This window comes from Crocuta crocuta, unplaced genomic scaffold (assembly GCF_008692635.1).
Source record: "Crocuta crocuta isolate KB4526 unplaced genomic scaffold, BGI_CrCroc_1.0 scaffold475, whole genome shotgun sequence".
Taxonomy (NCBI): Eukaryota; Metazoa; Chordata; class Mammalia; order Carnivora; family Hyaenidae; genus Crocuta; species Crocuta crocuta.
In genome coordinates this window covers 544702-552710 of record NW_027529518.1, presented here as the reverse complement: position 1 = coordinate 552710, position 8009 = coordinate 544702, and positions in this window count along the sequence as shown.

Here is an 8009-nt window from a genome sequence, read left to right as displayed (position 1 = left end):
TTCCCTCCCCCCCCCCCCCCCGCCACTTTGGACTCTGTCCCTTGGCATTGTTAGACTGCCCTTCCACATATCATTTGCTCCACAAAAGGTACAGTCTCTGCAGACTTGGGTCTCAGCAGGAGCCCCGGAAGCCTTTGTAGGAGTTACTCTTTGTGGTAGTGTTGGTTCAAGACCCCCCAGTAGGCCTTGTGTTTAGGAATGTTGTGCCACGGTGCTGGCAGAGGTGGGTGGGAAGCGGCCCTCTAGCTGGGGGCCGGGCGGGGGAGCTGCCCCTTCACAGGCCAGACCTGCTTTCCAGCCCCTCTGCTGCTTATGCACAGAGGGAGCCCCTCGCTCTTGGGGAACAGGGCTCCCCTTGAAGGAGCTGGCTGATGAGGAGGGGAATGTGCCAGGAAATGGAAGACAAATGGAAGACAAATGTTCATATTCCAAAGGGGAAGGGTGGAGTTCATAAGGAAACCACTGACTTATGTATATTATTTCATGTATAGAAATAAAAACTGTTACCTGACTCACAGCTGGTGGAGGGGAGAAAGGAAATGAGGATACTGTTAGGGGGAGGGACATGTTTCTGTCCTAGCTCCTGAGAAACATAGGCAGCTGGCCGGTGTGCGTTCCCTCCTGGTTTCTAAGGCTCAGACCAACGATTAGACTACCAGGGAGGGCCTGAGGCCAAATCATGAAGAACATAGAGCTGAGCTTTACTGTTCTCTTCACCTCTGCCCTCAGTTCCCATCCAAGACCCTTTCCTTGCTTTCCTGTCCCTTCTCCTCTTAGCATTATGAATTGAATGCCTCTGAGGTCTCTCTAGTACCTTAGGAAAAAGAACCTAAGGCCTCATTCAAAATTTAAGGGTTAAAGGGCACCTGGCTGGCTCGGTCAGTAGAACATGTGACTCTTGATCTTAAGGTCATGAGTTCAAGCCCTACATTGGGTGTGGAACCGACTTTAAAAAAAAACAACCCCAAAACCAAAATTTATGGGTGACATTTTCAAGTGGCACCTTTTTCAGGGGAATTGGCTTTTCTCAGAAGTCAGGAGAATCAGAAGAGATTGCCTCACCGCTAGGCCTGACTCTCACAGAGGAATTTCATGACAAGGTGGGGATGGTCTCCGCATTCCTTCAAGGGTGGGGCCTGGTCTTGAGAAGCCCAAGGAACAGTCCAAGAATGGCTATTCAGGGAAGANACTCTGGAAAGAATATCCAGCCTTTCTTTCTGTCTGCTCCACTCAGTGTACACAATGATACTTTAGGCTGAGGCTGTGTTTGAATGAAATCCAAACAGTCTGCCCTGCCTTCGATCAGAATTCAGACAAGCAGGAAAACCCTCAAAGCCTCACCTGTTTGTGGTTAATCTCCACCAATCAGAGCCCGGCACTCTAAATGCAGTTACAGAGAATTAAGAGCATCCAAACGGAGGGGAGAATCTCCTAATCCCCCTTTCCCAGGCCCAGAACCAGAGAGAGCCGAGTGGAGAAGGTGGCTTTTAATGGACTCCGGGAGGCTGCTAAACAAATGTCAAGTTTAACATTAATGTGTTTAGAAAAGTCACCCAAGATCATTCTTTTTAAATCTATTTTGTAAACTGCCAGCTAGCACGCCTCCCAGGATCATTTGTCAATTTGTTGGGTCTTGGAGATGAAAACTGTCCCTCAGAGACCCCGGCAGCTGGAAACACCCTCCTATTGATAAGAAAAAAAGAAGAAGAAGAAGTATTGTGAGAAGAGAATCCTCAAGCAAGAACTAAATGTATTCAAAGACAAATTACAATTAGGCCTCAGCCTGAAAAAACATATGGCTTGAAAATGACAGTTCCTGCTTNNNACCAAACGGGGGGTCCCAGGCCCCGTCTTCAGGCAATTGTGTGAATGAATTGCGTTCTTGTTTGGTGAAGAGAGTGAGCCATTATTTACAGTTGTCTCTCAGGAGCCTCTGGGAGATGCAAAATAAACGTAGTTCCCAGCAAAGTGATTAAACTGTGTGTAAGAGAGGGCCTGCAGCAAGCACAGAACAGAAAAGTGAGGAAGTATTTTATTCCAATGGGTGTTTAAATTGGAAGAGCTCACATACGACTTTCCAGCCAAACAAAGGAGGAAACTTGAAGGGCATCTTTAACATACATTGTTAAAGCTTGTTGGGGCAAATGTCTTGTTTGGATTTAGGGAATCACTTCCCATTGGTGTCCTCAGAGCTGGCCAGAGCCAGGCGAAGCCCGAGCCCTGTGAATTATTGGCCTGGCTTGCATCTGGGAGGAGCCTAATTTTACAGTGGGCCCTTCTAGACTCTTCCAAACACACAGCGGCTCCAAGAAGGTAGTCTCCACCCAGACCTTTGCAGCCAAGAGAAAACCTGGGGCCCCTCACAAGTGAGAAATGGGGAGAGGGGAGAAAGGCAAGGGAAAAACAAGGGGCTAAACATTACAAAAGGCATGGGAAGAGCCTCCAGAGAAATTCTGATTTTCCCTAACTCTGCTACTTGAATCTTAAGTGTATGTGCATTTTTTTTTCCTTCCATAATCTCTTCATTAAAAATGCAGGGGCAAATCCCCTCAGCTAGAAAGCACACCTGCATCAGGGTGGGGGAAAGCACCTTTCCTTCAATCTTAACATTTGTCTTTTATTTGGGCAAATCAGGAAAGGGAATTACTCTTGGACCAACTGACTCTGTGGAGGAAAGAAAACCACTGGGACAGAAAAAGAAAGTGCGCTTCTGGGCTCAGCCTGCCCCCCCCTTTGGGTTACGTGACCTTGGGCCCTCTGGGACCTTCATTTTCTCCTCTTGAAAATGGAGAGATTAACCCTCTTTACATCTTCCTTCTAGTCTTCTTTTATTCCCAGCATTCAGTAGGTTTGCCTTTAGAGTAAGCTCTTTGAGAAGACACCAAGAAGTTGAACCCATTTACATTCTGGGCCAGCTAGCATCTTAAATTAGTCTAGCCTGATTGTCTTCTTAAGAAATCCCGTAACAAGTAGTGGTATACTTAGTCATTTTATGAACACTAATGATTTTTATTAGACTACTATTCTACATGAATTGTAAGTGCCTTTCTCAGTGTACTTTAGTGCCAGCAGATTTCAAACACACAGAACTGGTACAGGTATGGGCTGCGTCTGGAGTATGGGCTTTAGAGTTAGGCACACCCGAGTCTGAATCTAGGGCTTTCTGTGCCTCTTACTGGATGAGTCGCCTTTGAATGGATGCCCTTTTAAGCATAACTCCCTATTTGCCCAAAGGGTCGTGGTAAAATTCTCATACAGTTAGAGCAAACACAAATGAGGCATTAGCACAGTGCCTGAGACATAGTACTCAAGCAATGTGGCTGCTGTTGGTATTTTGCCTGGCTAATATCGAGCAACCACCTCTGCCACGGCTAGTGGTTGGACGGTTCTTTCAGTGTTGAGTTTGCTGCCGGGTTCTCTGCCTCACTTCTGATCTTCCCCTGGCCCTGTCTATCCCTCTCCCCACCTTATTTTCCTCTTCCTCCCTCCTCCCTGACTTTCTGTTTTCCTCCCTTCCCTTGTTCTCTCCCCTACCTCCCTACTCCTCTACACCCTCTCTTACAAGCAGCCTTTGTACTGCTCTTGGCTGCTTTCCTGGTTCAGTACAACTCAGGATGTGACCTTAACGTTGCTGACAATAGCAGTTCCCTCCCACAGCCCACACTGCGAGCTGTACACGTAACAATTCATTCAATCCTTACAGTCCTGTGAGGTACGTATGAGTATTCCCGTTTTGCAGGTGAAGGCATAGAACACAGAGAGATTAAGTGACCTACTCAAGGTCAGATAACCACTGAGTGATGGAAATGGGACTCAAGCCCAGAGAGTTTGGCTTCAGGACCTGGGTTCCAGATCTGTGCTCTTAGTCATGACAGGACGCTGCCTCCATGAACCAAAGAGATGTGAGACTTGTGTGTCTCCACAGATGGCCAAACAATGAACAAGGCACTTATTGATAGTGGAATAGAGTGTGAATGTGCATGCTTTCAGAGGCTGTCATGCACTAGGAGTTGAACTTTTGCGGCTCAAAGTCTTAACGGAAGGAAGGGAGGGGGCAAGGTAGAATTGTAGAGTATGATGAGGCGTGGGTATTAGTCCCAATGAGGATGAAAATAACCCTGAAGTCCAAACCTTCCCCAAGCTGCATCCTGGGAAGGCCCTGAGAGCTCATTCACAGGCACCAGGAAGCTGAGGTTTCTTTTTCCCAGGCCTTGTGTGTCCTTGGCTGTCACACCTTGAATAGACCTTGCCCTTCCTGTTGCTGCTGCAGCGGCAAAGGGTTCTTTCCCTACCAGCATTAACAGCTTGCGTCACTCAGTCAGTTTCCCCATCTGTAAAATGGGGATTTTTCTCACCTACCTTGTAGGGTAGAGTCACTGTGTGAATTTAAGGCAGGGTGTACAAAACACCCTCGATCCTATTCAAGGCTCAGAGTAGGTATTCTTAATAGGCTTCCAAAACGATAGCATGTACATTTTGGTATTTTTTACTGGCCCACTTTATACTCTATATATGATACTGCCCTTACTCTCAATCTCTTGTGGAAATTCTGGCATCTGCAGAGAACTCCTTGCCCATCTGGGGCATACTCTTCCCCACCTTCACCAGCCCCTGGGCCTAGGAGTAGTAACCTTTGACCTTTCTCTTTGACAGCTTAATCCAAGTGTGTGCTCCCTCCTTCCACGGCAAAGTGTGTGACCTTATGTAAGTCATTTCCATTTAATGAGCTTCCTATATTAGATAAGAGGGCTGGACTTAGTTCATGGTTCATAATTCAGGGTCCCTGGAGGTTATGGGGGGTGGACGCCTGAACATCTGATGTCTGTGCTGCAACAGCACCCGTATCTTATTGGAAAGTTATGTGCATCTTTAAACATGTTAGTTGCTACAGCTTTGGGGCATTTTCCCATTGGTTAGTTCTTTAAATTGGTTCAAATTTCATCAGTTCTGTTCAGTGAGTTGCTTCTCAGTGTAAGAGTCCCTAATTTAGCTGCTGATGGAACTTACCTTATTCACTCTCGAAATTCATTAACCTCAAAAAATGGAGTTTGGAATCGGAATTAGAAGGCAACATGTATATTTCTTGGACAGGAATTTGTTAACCCTTTGATTATCAGACATTGTCAGGCGATGAGGAATTCAGGTTGTCTGATGAAGGATTGGGGTTCCTCTTTTTAGAGTGAAATGGCTCCAGAGGAAAAGTTTCCTCGCATAGGAGTGGGGTTCGGGGTTTCAGGAACCTTAGGTATGGTCCACTGTGCCTCAGTCCTTTCTAAGCTCAGATATTTAATTCTGCAGACTAGAATCCTGTAAGTAGAAAGGTGGTGAGCCAGCTGTGGCACACAGGTCAAATCTGACCCACTGCCTGCGTCTGTACACTGTTTTGTAAGCTAAGAATGATCTTTACTTTTCTAAATGGTTGGAAAACCAAAAGAATACTATTTTGTGACACACGGCAATTGTGTGCAATGATCATTTCAGTATCCACAACTAAAGTGTTATTGGAACACAGCCGTGATCCTTCCTTTAACTGTTGTCTCTGGCTACTTTTTCACGGCAACCGTGGAGCCGAGTCACAGTGAAGGGGCCAGTATGTTCTGCAAACCTACTAGCTGACCTATTCTATAAGAAGCTTATCAGTCCCCGAGCTAGACCATCAGTCCAACTGTCACAGACTCAGAAAGAAGTTTAGGAAGACCCAGAGTCCTGGCCACCTCTGAACTACCAGAACAAGCCTAGAGGGGGACTAGCAACCCCTCACCCCCAGCCCATCCAACCTACCCTACCCTACCCTACTCCACCACAGATTCAAACCTCAAACACGGACAAGGCACCAGGCACTAAGCCTCTAACTCCTTCATGTCCCTGTGTGGCCAGTTGTTTTGAAATGTTCCAGTTTGGGGCCCGCAAGCAGACGGGAGGAACCTCTGGCCTTTGGAGCTCACCTCTGCCTTTGTTCCCAGAGGCAGAAGAACCAAGGGCCATGCTGCTCTAAGTGTAACTTTCTGAACGCATTTGTATAAGGCAGCCTCCAAGAACAGACCTGAGTCATTCTGAAAGCTTCCCAATGACCAAAGGGCTTCCAGATGGAGGTGGTCAATTTGCTGACTTCTTTGCCTTCCAAGGCAGATGACGAAATCCCCAGCCATCCCTCCATCCACGTACAGGTATAAACCCTCATCCTTTCACAAACACAATTAGATTTGATTTCAGAAATAAACACTGAGGTTTAACAAAAAGGCAGCAAAACTGCTTTCAAGAGTGGAAAAAGCAAGGCTATTGCAAAGAGCAACGACAACTTCCTCTGAAGGCTGGGGTTTGGGAGCAGAGGCCCCGGCACCTGTGCGTCCTGCAGCTCCGGCTTGCCTTGACCTTTCCCTCTGGACTGATTTTACCCTCTCTCTCCACTCTGCCTCGATCCCTTTCCCCTTTCCTCCTTTCTCCTGCTTCCCTCTCCATCTATCCTCTCCCATCATCCATCATCCCCTGCTTCCCATCTCCTTCTTTCCCGGCTTCCTACCCCTCATACATCCATAATAGAAAATGGAAGAAAGTCCTTTAATCATTTGTAAATAGTATTTATGGTTCCAACTCTTCATTTTATTTTAATTTTTATTCCCTAAGCTATACTTTTCATTTCCATTTCTTCCAAACTCCTAATTTTATTTATTTATATTTTTTAATGTTTGTTTATTTTTGAGAGAGAGTCCAAGTGGAGAAGGGAAGAGGAAGACAGAGGATCTGAAGCAGGCTCCAGGCTCTGAGCTGTCAGCACAGAGCCCAACGTGCAGCTCAAACTCGTGAACCATGAGATCATAACCTGAGCTGAAGTCGGATGCTCAACTGACTGAGTCACCAAGGTGCCCCTAAACTCTTAATTTTAAAAGCACTTAAGGGGCGCCTGGGAGGCTCGGTCAGTTGAGCATCTGACTTCAGCACAGGTCATGATCTCGTGGTTCACGAGTTCAAGTCGCATGTTGGGCTCTGTGCTGACAGCTCAGAGCCTGCAGCCTGCTTTAGATTGTGTGTCTCCCTCTCTCTCTGCCCCTTCCCTGCTCGTGCTCTGTTTCTCTCTCTCTCTCTCTAAAATAAAAAGACATTACAAAAATGATGACCGTGAGGACTAAGTAGCACCATGGAAACCTAGGTTCAGGGAAGAAACACAGTACAAGAAATCGCATACGTTCTTATTACAATTAGCTAGAATTTGTTTTGGGAAATAGACTGGAAAGAAAGAAACTGCCCAAGGGAATACTTATTGAGTGCCTACTGCATGCGAGTTGCAGACATATGCATTTTCAACCTTCTCATTGGATCCTCAAACTGACATTGTGATCCCCATTTTGCCGATGGGGAAAATGAAGATGCGATATTGTGATTTAGAAGAAGAAATAGGTATTGGGTTGTCCTCTGTCCAGTGTCTAGCACAGAGCTCCTAAAACCACTGGAATTTCTGAGGTGATGAAAAGGACAAAGGTGTTTTTTTCTCATGTTAATGAGGTGACTCTTAGACCACACCTGGGTATGGGGCTGGTTCCAGAGGAGAAGGGGCTGGAGGCTGAATCAATCACCAATGGCCAATGAGTTAATCAGTAACGCCTATGCATTGAGGCCACCATAAAAACCCAAAAAGATGGGGTTCTGAGAGCTTCTGGGTTGGTGAACACATGGAGATCTGGGGAGACCGGCACTCTGAGAGGGCACGGAAGCCCTGGTCCCTTTCCCCACACCCTGATCTCTGCTTCTCTTCATTATGGCTGTTCCTGAGTCCTTTTCCTTCACGATAAACTGGGAATCTATTAAAGAAGATGTTTTTCTAAGTTCTGTGAGCCATTCTAGCAAATTGATCGAACCCGAGGAGAGGGTCTTTGGAACCTCTGGTTTATAGCTAATTGATCAGAAGCACAGGCGACAACCTAGGCTTGAGATTTCCTTCTGAAGTGGGGGGCTGGGCAGAAGGCTTGTAGGACTGAGTCCTTAACCTGTGGACTCTGATGCTATTTCTGGGT